The sequence below is a fragment of the Magnolia sinica genome, chromosome 16 (genome assembly GCF_029962835.1).
Source record: "Magnolia sinica isolate HGM2019 chromosome 16, MsV1, whole genome shotgun sequence".
Lineage (NCBI taxonomy): Eukaryota > Viridiplantae > Streptophyta > Magnoliopsida > Magnoliales > Magnoliaceae > Magnolia > Magnolia sinica.
Genome location: NC_080588.1, coordinates 49,012,698 through 49,021,636, shown reverse-complemented (window position 1 = coordinate 49,021,636; position 8,939 = coordinate 49,012,698). Strand labels below are relative to the sequence as shown.

Below are 8,939 nucleotides of genomic sequence, written 5' to 3'. Positions count from 1 at the left end.
GGATTAGGGTCAGTTTTAGTTGCGTTTCTAGATTAGAGTTTGTCTGAATTATTAGATATTAACATTTTTTCTTTTATTTTATAGAATCTAACCTAGAATCATTGATCGGGTAAAATCCTTCCAATCCTTTTGCTTTAGTTTTTTAGATTTGTTATTTTTCTATATTTTTTTTGTAGGAGTAGGTTTAGTTTAGAATTAGGTCTGAGAGTGTTTCATGACCAAGTGGGTCAATGATAACACTCTACATCTCTTAAGTAAATGAGGATTAGTTGAAGGTCAGCCTATCTATCACCAGATTAAAAAACACCTAAGATCCTCTAAGTTGGCAGAAAATATGGCTAAAAATCAACCTCATCATCCTACCGAGGAACAACAAGACAAGAATATTGTGCACAATGTACCTCCACCTAGAACTCTACGTGGTTACTTACAACCAAAGAAGATGAGCAGACCTTCCTACATGGTTTTTCCACATAATGTAGGAAACATGGACTTCAAGTCGAGAGTGATTCAACTACCCCTAAAGTTTCATGGATTAGATTCTGAGAGTCCATACCTACATCTTAAAGAATTTGATGAGGTTGTACCGACCCTACACCTCCACAACGTGTCGGATGACACCTTAAGATTAAAGTTGTTCCCTTTCTCTTTGAAGGACAAGGCCAAGTCATGGCTTCACTGCTTGAGACCAAGGTCAATTGGGATATGAGCTGAGATGACCCAGGAGTTCCTTTAAAAAAAATTCCCAATTCATATAACAATACCCTGAGAATGGCAATAACGAATTTTTCACAGAAAGAGGAAGAAACCTACTTCCAATGTTGGGAAAGATTCAAGGATCTTATAAATGCTTGCCCACATCATGGCTATGAAATTTGACGGATCATAAGCTTGTTCTATGATGGACTGACTTCACCCATGCGCCAATTCATAAGATGATGTGAAATGAGGAGTTTATGAACAAAGATTCTGATGACGCGTTGGACTATTTTGATATGCTTGCTAAAAACGCGCAATCATGGGATACTTCATCTAAGCCCACTAACCCCAAATCAACTCAGTCCAAGGAGAGTGGATGAATTTATGTCTTAAGGGAGGAAGACGGCGTTAATGCCAGGGTGGCTAAACTCACGATAAAGGTTGAGGCCATGGAATTGAAAAGAGTAGAAATGGTCAAACTCGACAAGTCCGTTGACATTGTTTGTGGTATTTGATCCAGTAACATACATTTGATACAGGAGTGTCCTACAATTCCTACATTCCAAGAGTTGTTACATGAGCAATCCAATGCCCTGAACAATTCTCAAAGGCCGTTCAACACTCCCATCTCAAACACATACAACTCTAGTTGGTGGAACCACCCGAACTTCAGTTGGAGGAATGGGCAAATGACTAATACATATAGAAATCACCAAGGGGCTCTTCCTTTGAGCTTGTAACACCCCATATTTTCTATACTTGTGTGTTACTATGGAGATCTAAATAACTTTATACATGTGTAAGAACACATGTAAGTTACACCATATACCTCCATTACAACAATTCTCAATCTATCCATCTTGACCATTAGATTCAGACTATGACAGCCACAACGTATCTGTAAGGTACTTCGAGTTGACCCTCGATCTTTTAACCTAAGATTACATCAACAATGATGATCCAACAGTCAAGTATATTCATCATTCATAGATTGAACCATCCCTCCATCCAATTTAAAGTAAGACTGGCACATCATCCAGGATCTCGATCTTCTTGATAAGTGGAATAAACCATCCATCATCAATAACAAACCCCTGATCATCAAACTTGCCGTTCATCAGGCCATAATAACTAAGATTTATAATCCACACTCTATCATCACCTAGATACTTCAAGATTAGCCTGTAAACTCTAACATACATCAATTTAACTATGTAAAACAACCTTCATCTGTAAGTCAAGTCATCTGATCGTTGGTTCTCAAAGATAAGCAAACGTTTCATCAGAAAATCAACATTGGCCTCCATGAACCCATTTCATGTCTGGGATCCCAATGCTAATGAAAGCCTAAACCCTGCCTTAGTGGAAAAATTGAACCATACGTCATTAATCTTGGCCATTAGATCACCAGATCCACCATTCATCGGACCCACTATGACCAACTTAAGGTCCTTCACTTAATCACCACACCTAGGCCATCAAACCACTGATTTAACCGATGAATCTCATCTTGACAAATCCTAGAACCTGTTTGCCATTGACATTCAAATTCAAAATACTCTAATTGTTGGATCGACATGATCGACACCTCAAAACTACAAGTTTTGAGTTATGTGGCCCACTGAGCTTTGGATTTACCTGATTGTCGGCCAGGGGTCATGTATGGACCCGTAATATCGAATGGTTAGAGTGGATTAGATCATACATCAATGTGGACCCCACCATTTTCGCTTGTGTACAAGTGGTGCATGTGCTCGCATTGCACCGGACCTGACCACACGGTCAAACTATGTTGACTCGACAAAAACAAAGAAAAAGAGATATTCTCTCTTTTCCTGCTTAAATGGAATTTAAACGGACTGCTCCATTTTGGTTGTATCACGGCCCACCAATCATCACAGTTTGGAAGATCTAAACCGTTCACATTATAGAGGATCCAATTTCGTCAAAACCCCTACTGCCTGTGCACCTTGAAACACATGTTTCAGTGCTTAATGTCAGTGCGAACAGATGCGATGCATGTGTGCAGAATTCTCCTCGAACACGAAACCTTGCTGCGCTGCCAGGCTGGCAATCTTGTTGTCAAATTTGTGGTGCCAAAATCACTGTTATGTTATATATAACTTGCATAAGTAAAGCTCTCTCAAGGATCAACATTCATGAACAAGCAAAGCTCACAAGACAAGACTCAAGCTGAAGAGTTCAAGGCAGTTTGTACATTTTCAAGATTGAGGTACATCAAGATTTCAAGATTGAACTCATCAAGACTTCAAGGCTCATACTTCAAGGTCACTTGTTCCGAATGTTTCAATGTCCTTTTCTTCATGATTGAGGTTTGATTGACCATAGGTTGACCTTAGAAGTAGGTCATTTCGGATACATAAACCGAATGTTTATTTTACATGAGTATGCTCTGTTCTTCGACTAGTCCTAAGTCTTCTTCGACTAGTCCTAGACTTGCTTCGACCAGTCTAAGAAATTCCTCGATCAGTCGTGAGTTTGTTACAAATTTCGGATACAATCATTAGGCTTCGACTAGTCCAGAAATTGTTACGACTGGTCACTGCATCTTCGACCAATCGAACATCTTCGACTCGAATTCCAACGAAGTTTTAACCTACGACCACTCGAAGGAAACCTACGACCATCGTAGGTGACCTACGACCAATCGTAGGAGAGCTTCGACCAATCGTAGAACGGTCAAAGCATATCCCACCGAATTTTTCAAATATCTATTATTGCTTCGACTAGTTGAAGAGCACTCTAACAATCGAAGACACGATCTTCTCACCTATAAATAGAGCACGAATCTCGGATGAAATTATCGAATTAATTAATCTATTCAAGCCAATCTTCGTCGAACTTGTGAGAGATTCTGTGCTCCTAAGCTAAGTGTGCTTATTTAATATTCTCTTTCCTTAGCTTTATTTTAATTGATTTTGTTTCTACTATTCCAATCGATTTGATTAGAGGAATTATTATTCCCTTTCTTTGGAATCAAAATCAATTAAGGCAAGCCCTATTTGGTTTAATTTAAAATCTATTAGAATTAGAACCATTGTAATTGAGTCTGGACATTGAACTTGGACATTCAATCTTCTTTTGAAAGTTGTTCCAGCAAGGTTGCCCTGCCATTTTTATGGTGTATGGCTGTCCCTAGAACAATACATTTGTGATTGCAATTTATTTCAATTCCGTTTGTATTTATTTTTGTATTCCTCTTCGGTTTGAGACTTGATATAAAGATCTTTCTAAAAATAAGGTTGTCCTACCATAAACTCTGGTTTCTGGTGTAAGGTTGTCCTTAGAACAACGTTTGTATCAACCTCTCAAGATCTGAATTTTGAGGTTATTTTACTTTCCTGCATTGTGATTTGCTTTGGCTATCATGTTTCAGTGCTTAATGTCAGTGTGAACAGATGCGATGCATGTGTGCAGAATTCTCCTCGAACACGAAACCTTGCTGCGCTGCCAGGCTGGCAATCTAAGTAGCTGCTCTTCATGAATCTTAGCCCTACGCTGAGACGATTCTAGCCCTTCAAAGCTAGGGTTTTATATGAAGAAAGAGAGTGAAAGAGGGAGCAGCGGTCAAAGGGAATATTTCTGTTATTGTGTTAGAGAAATCCCATCCATTCGTGACCTTTTAGAAAGCTCCTCAAATACATCCTGACTGTGAGAACTAGGGCGTTCTCAAGCTTCACTCGCAATAACTGGGAGATCTCGCACGAGATCTCCTTGTTGCGAGAATACCGCCCGAGATCGAAAAACTCAGAACCCACCAAATTTTTGTTTAAAACTCTCCAAACGGTGGGTCTCATAGTGTTCATTAATCAAATCCACACCATTCATATGAACCAAATCGGAGGAATAACCATTGAGATGTAATCTGCCATCATCAACCATCTCATCTTCCTCAATTGATCAAGAAACCCATCATCGACTAGTGGGCCTCATCCTCTGATCAAAAGCCTTAACCTAGTGGCCCACAACACCTTATGACCATTCATCACATTATATTATGACCATTCAAACCAAGTCTATTAAGATTAACTGATAACCTGGTAAAGAAACCGATCATACGACTCGGATTAGAACCGTACTCACAACTAATCTTAGAGGATTAGTAGCCAACCTTTCTAGGCTCCTGTCAAGCTATAAGTAACCTCTTTTCTTTTAGGGCATCGATTGCTAAAAATTGCAACCGATAAAGAGGAGGTTAGGGCACCGTTCCTTCCGCCGCACCTAATCGAGTCGACTCGGTCCGAATTTGGGCCGAGTTCATACCTGCTCTGGTTGAAAGAAAAGAAAGAGAAGGTGAGAGAGAGAGAGAGGGAGAGAGAGAGAGAGAGACAGAAGATGGAGTGAAGGAAGGATAGAGAGGGAGAAAAATAAGAGAGAAAAGAGAGAGGAGTACGGTTGTCTTGCTGCACCATCTGGGCCAGGTTTCTAGCTAGACATTCCAGCAGTAACAGAAGAAAGGAAGAAGGAAGAATATATTAGAGGATCGGAGGGCCGATGCTCGCTGCCACACTACATCAGGTCGCAGTGCCGAGTCCACAACCATCCGGGCAAGTTCGTTCGAGTCTCGTCTTCACCGTCATCTAGAGTAGAAGAAGAGGAAATAAAGGAAAGTGGGAGGAAGATAATAAAAAAGAAGTAAGAGAGAACCAGTGTAAGGGCCGAGTTGCTGCTATGGACGGCTTACTGTCGAGTCATTGTTCCAGCTGAGTCGACTCACTCTGTCTCTGGCACTGGGTGGGTTTGTTAGGCCAAATAAAGGAGAAGAAGGAAGAATGAAGGAGAAGAAAATGGAGAGAGGATAGAAGTCGAGTCGGGTTGGACCGCTGCCGAGTCAGACTACCTCGATTTGGTTCGAGTCACGGCCCGAGTCTGAATAAGGAAGGCGGAGATGAGGAAATGAAGAGTAAGGAAGGAAAAGAGAGGAAGAAGAGAGAAAGAAAAGAAAAGAAGAGCATCAGAGAGAAGGTGTGATGTCTCGAGTTAACTCAGTTAAAACTCGCTGAGTCGAGTTGCACGAGTTGGGTCTGGTCTTGTTAAGTCCAACAAACTTGATGGACGTTGCATGTTGAAAAGAAAGAGGAAAGAATGGAAGAAGAAATGAGAGTCAAGAGTCAGAGTGAAGGTCACATGACTCACTTGAGTCGAGTCGCCGAGTCACCAATTAATTTTGGTGAGTTCTAGTCTCATGAGTTTTTAGAATTAAATCTTGTTATGAATTAAGAAGGCTGACCTAGATGTTTATTTGAAAGATAGAAAATGTTGATTCCCAAACGCCTCCTTTGATCGTGAAATAGGTACCGAGTTGAGCTGGGAACTAACTCATGTAGATCGCCATGCTTAAGATACAATATAAGTAAATAGATTCGACTTGAAAGGTGAGGAATATCCCATATGGCTTCCTCCTTTCATTAAATTCTAAGATAGTTTAAGCTTAAATGTGGAAATACCTTATGATTGTGTAAATATTGATCTTGCTTCCTTTAACCTTGAATTGACATTGATAATCATGTGGAAATTTTTTAAATCTTGTTACTCTAATCCATTTTATAAGGATTGTATGACGCTCATTAAGCCACATTTAAAATTGCTTACATACATGTACACTTCCACTGGTAGCTCTAAGAGGTAATAGATCTTGTTTCCATGATAAGTTTGCTCCATTAACTCCTTACGGATGCTAGATTAGTTATAAATTGAATCTAATGAAGTCTTAGAATATTACAAATAATAACTTGGTCCTCTAGTTTCCTATTTGGATGTGGTGGACATGAGTTATTTCATTAACTTCTATTACTCAAGTCCTATGATTAATAATTATGTGACTAGAATTTAGAATTGCATTCTTTATGATATCCTAGCAATTGCTCAAGGTTGTACATAGTTTTATTAGTAAAGAAAAGAATCATGATGTCTCCGTTCCTTCTATCCCATAAAATGCACACTGAATACTAAGAGTAGAATATCTCCTTTCTTAAGATGTACAGTAAACTTGTTATTAATCTAGTATGCCTGAAATGTCATATTTGTGGGCCCGCCTTTAGATCTAGAGAAAGTAAATGGATTTATATTGAGCTCATGTGTGGATAATTGATATTCTATTAAAAAATTGTGAACTTTGACCACGTTTATGAAAGCATTCTTGTTAATCCTATGAAGTGTACATGAGTATCATGGTGCATGACATCCACGCATGACATACGAGCTTTTCCGAGTGCTCAATGTAAGCCACACTCTTTTCAAATTATTGTAAGTCCTACCACTCTCCCAGAGCATGTGCATTTGTGCCACTTTGGGCGCTCTTACTTTACATGATCTTTTTCGGGTGGTTAGTTCTCCTTGGGCGTACCTTTGTGTACTTTTCTAGGTGATTAATTCTCCTTGGGCGGTCTTTATTTCATGGTCTTTTCCAGGTGGTTAGTTCTCCTTGGGCATACCTTTGTATACTTTTTCGAGTGACTAATTCTCCTTGGGCGATCTTTATTTCATGGTCTTTTCTGGGTGGCTAGTTCTCATTGGGTGTACCTTTGTGTACTTTTTTGGGTAGCTAGTTCTCCTTAGGTGACCCTTTATTTTGACAGCTGGATGTGTATGACTTGAGCATACATTCATACATCCATACATTTACCTTTAAGTTTATATTATCCTCATCATGATTGAATATGTTTGGTTAAAACTGCTTCGGAATGACATGATATGCATGAATCCTTGCGAGAAACTCCTACTGAGTTTTCACTCACCAAATCATGCGGTTGCACGAAATAGATGCAGGGTTGATGACAGGTGGAGACCCCTATGACAGGACCTCAGGGATGACTGAGGAGGAGTTCGGCGAGGAGGGCCTTTATGCCGATGCAGTTGAGCCGTTGGAGCTCAATTAATACTTTAGGATTTATTGGCTTTCATATTTCAGACTTTGTGTTTTGCTTGAATTGTAATAATAATTCCCTACTGTGGGATTTCATTTTGCTATCCTTTAATTGGTTTGAATTTCCTTGTTAATTCTCATGATCTCCTTAGCTTACGCAGTAGTTGTCTTGTTTTACGTCACAAAATTTTCTAGTGATTAGATGTAAAGTTGTTAACTTCATAGTGTAATACTCGGATTCTCATACTCGAGCGATTGTCCTTGGGTTATGAGAACCAGGGTGTTATAGAGCTTCAGTCCATTGTTAAATTAGAAAAGACCCCAAGAGGACACGGTTCAAAAATTTAGCCATAATCAAGAGAAGTTCAACCAAAATACATTGCAAGCATTATAGGATATTAGAACCTCCTTGGGAGTGTTTACATCATCCATTCAAAGAATATAGTCACAACTTGCAGTTAGGGAGAAGGTGATTCTTCCAGCCCGATCTTTACTTAACCTAAAACCGCAATATAAGATAAGTGACCCAAGCTCTTCAACTCAGTATGTGGAGCAGGCAAAGTCCATCACCACTCTTAGAAGTAGAAAACAATTGACAAAATCATCCCGACGAGGGTTGATAAGCCTAAGGACTCATAAGAATATAAGAAAGATGATGTGCCTAGTAACACTACATATGAGAAAGAACCTGAAAAGAAATACAAGCCGGTTGCTTCATTTACACAAAGGTTGATTTCACTAAAGCCTCTGCCAAACACTTAGGATATTTTAGAGGTACTAAAACAAGTGAAAATCAATATCCCTTTCTTGGATGCCATAAAACAAACCCCATCATATGATAAATTCCTAAAAGATCTGTGTACAGCCAAGAGACGACATAATATTCATAAGAAAAAAAATATTTTTGACAGAGAAAGTGAGTGTCATCATCAAACAAAATGTGCCCCAAAAATACAAGGATCCCGGTAACCCAACCATCTCATGCGTGATTGGGGATCAGTAGATGGAACATGCATTGTTTGATTTGGGGGCGAGTGTGAATCTGATCCTATACTCGGTTTACAAACAGCTTGGCCTCAGTGAATTAAAATTCACCATGACCACACTCCAACTTGCTGACCGTTCGGTTCGTATATCAAGAGAGATAATAAAGCATATACTGGTCCAAGTCGATAAATTATACTATCCAATAGATTTTATTATTTTGGATACACAACCTACCATTGATGTTAGCACTCAAATATCAGCCGACCATTCCGAGCCACATCAAATGTTTTAATCAATTGTAGGAATGGGGTTATGAAACTATCCTTTGGAAACACGAAACTTGAGCTGGATGTGTTTAACATTTGCA

At 39.3% G+C, this 8,939-nt stretch overlaps 1 non-coding gene across 1 annotated transcript; it reads right to left on the bottom strand.

The window, feature by feature from the left end:
* Nucleotides 1-762: 762 nt before the first annotated feature.
* Nucleotides 763-868, bottom strand: LOC131230164 (small nucleolar RNA R71). Its single transcript, XR_009163887.1, has one exon. It is a non-coding gene; the product is annotated as a small nucleolar RNA R71 (small nucleolar RNA).
* Nucleotides 869-8,939: the final 8,071 nt, after the last annotated feature.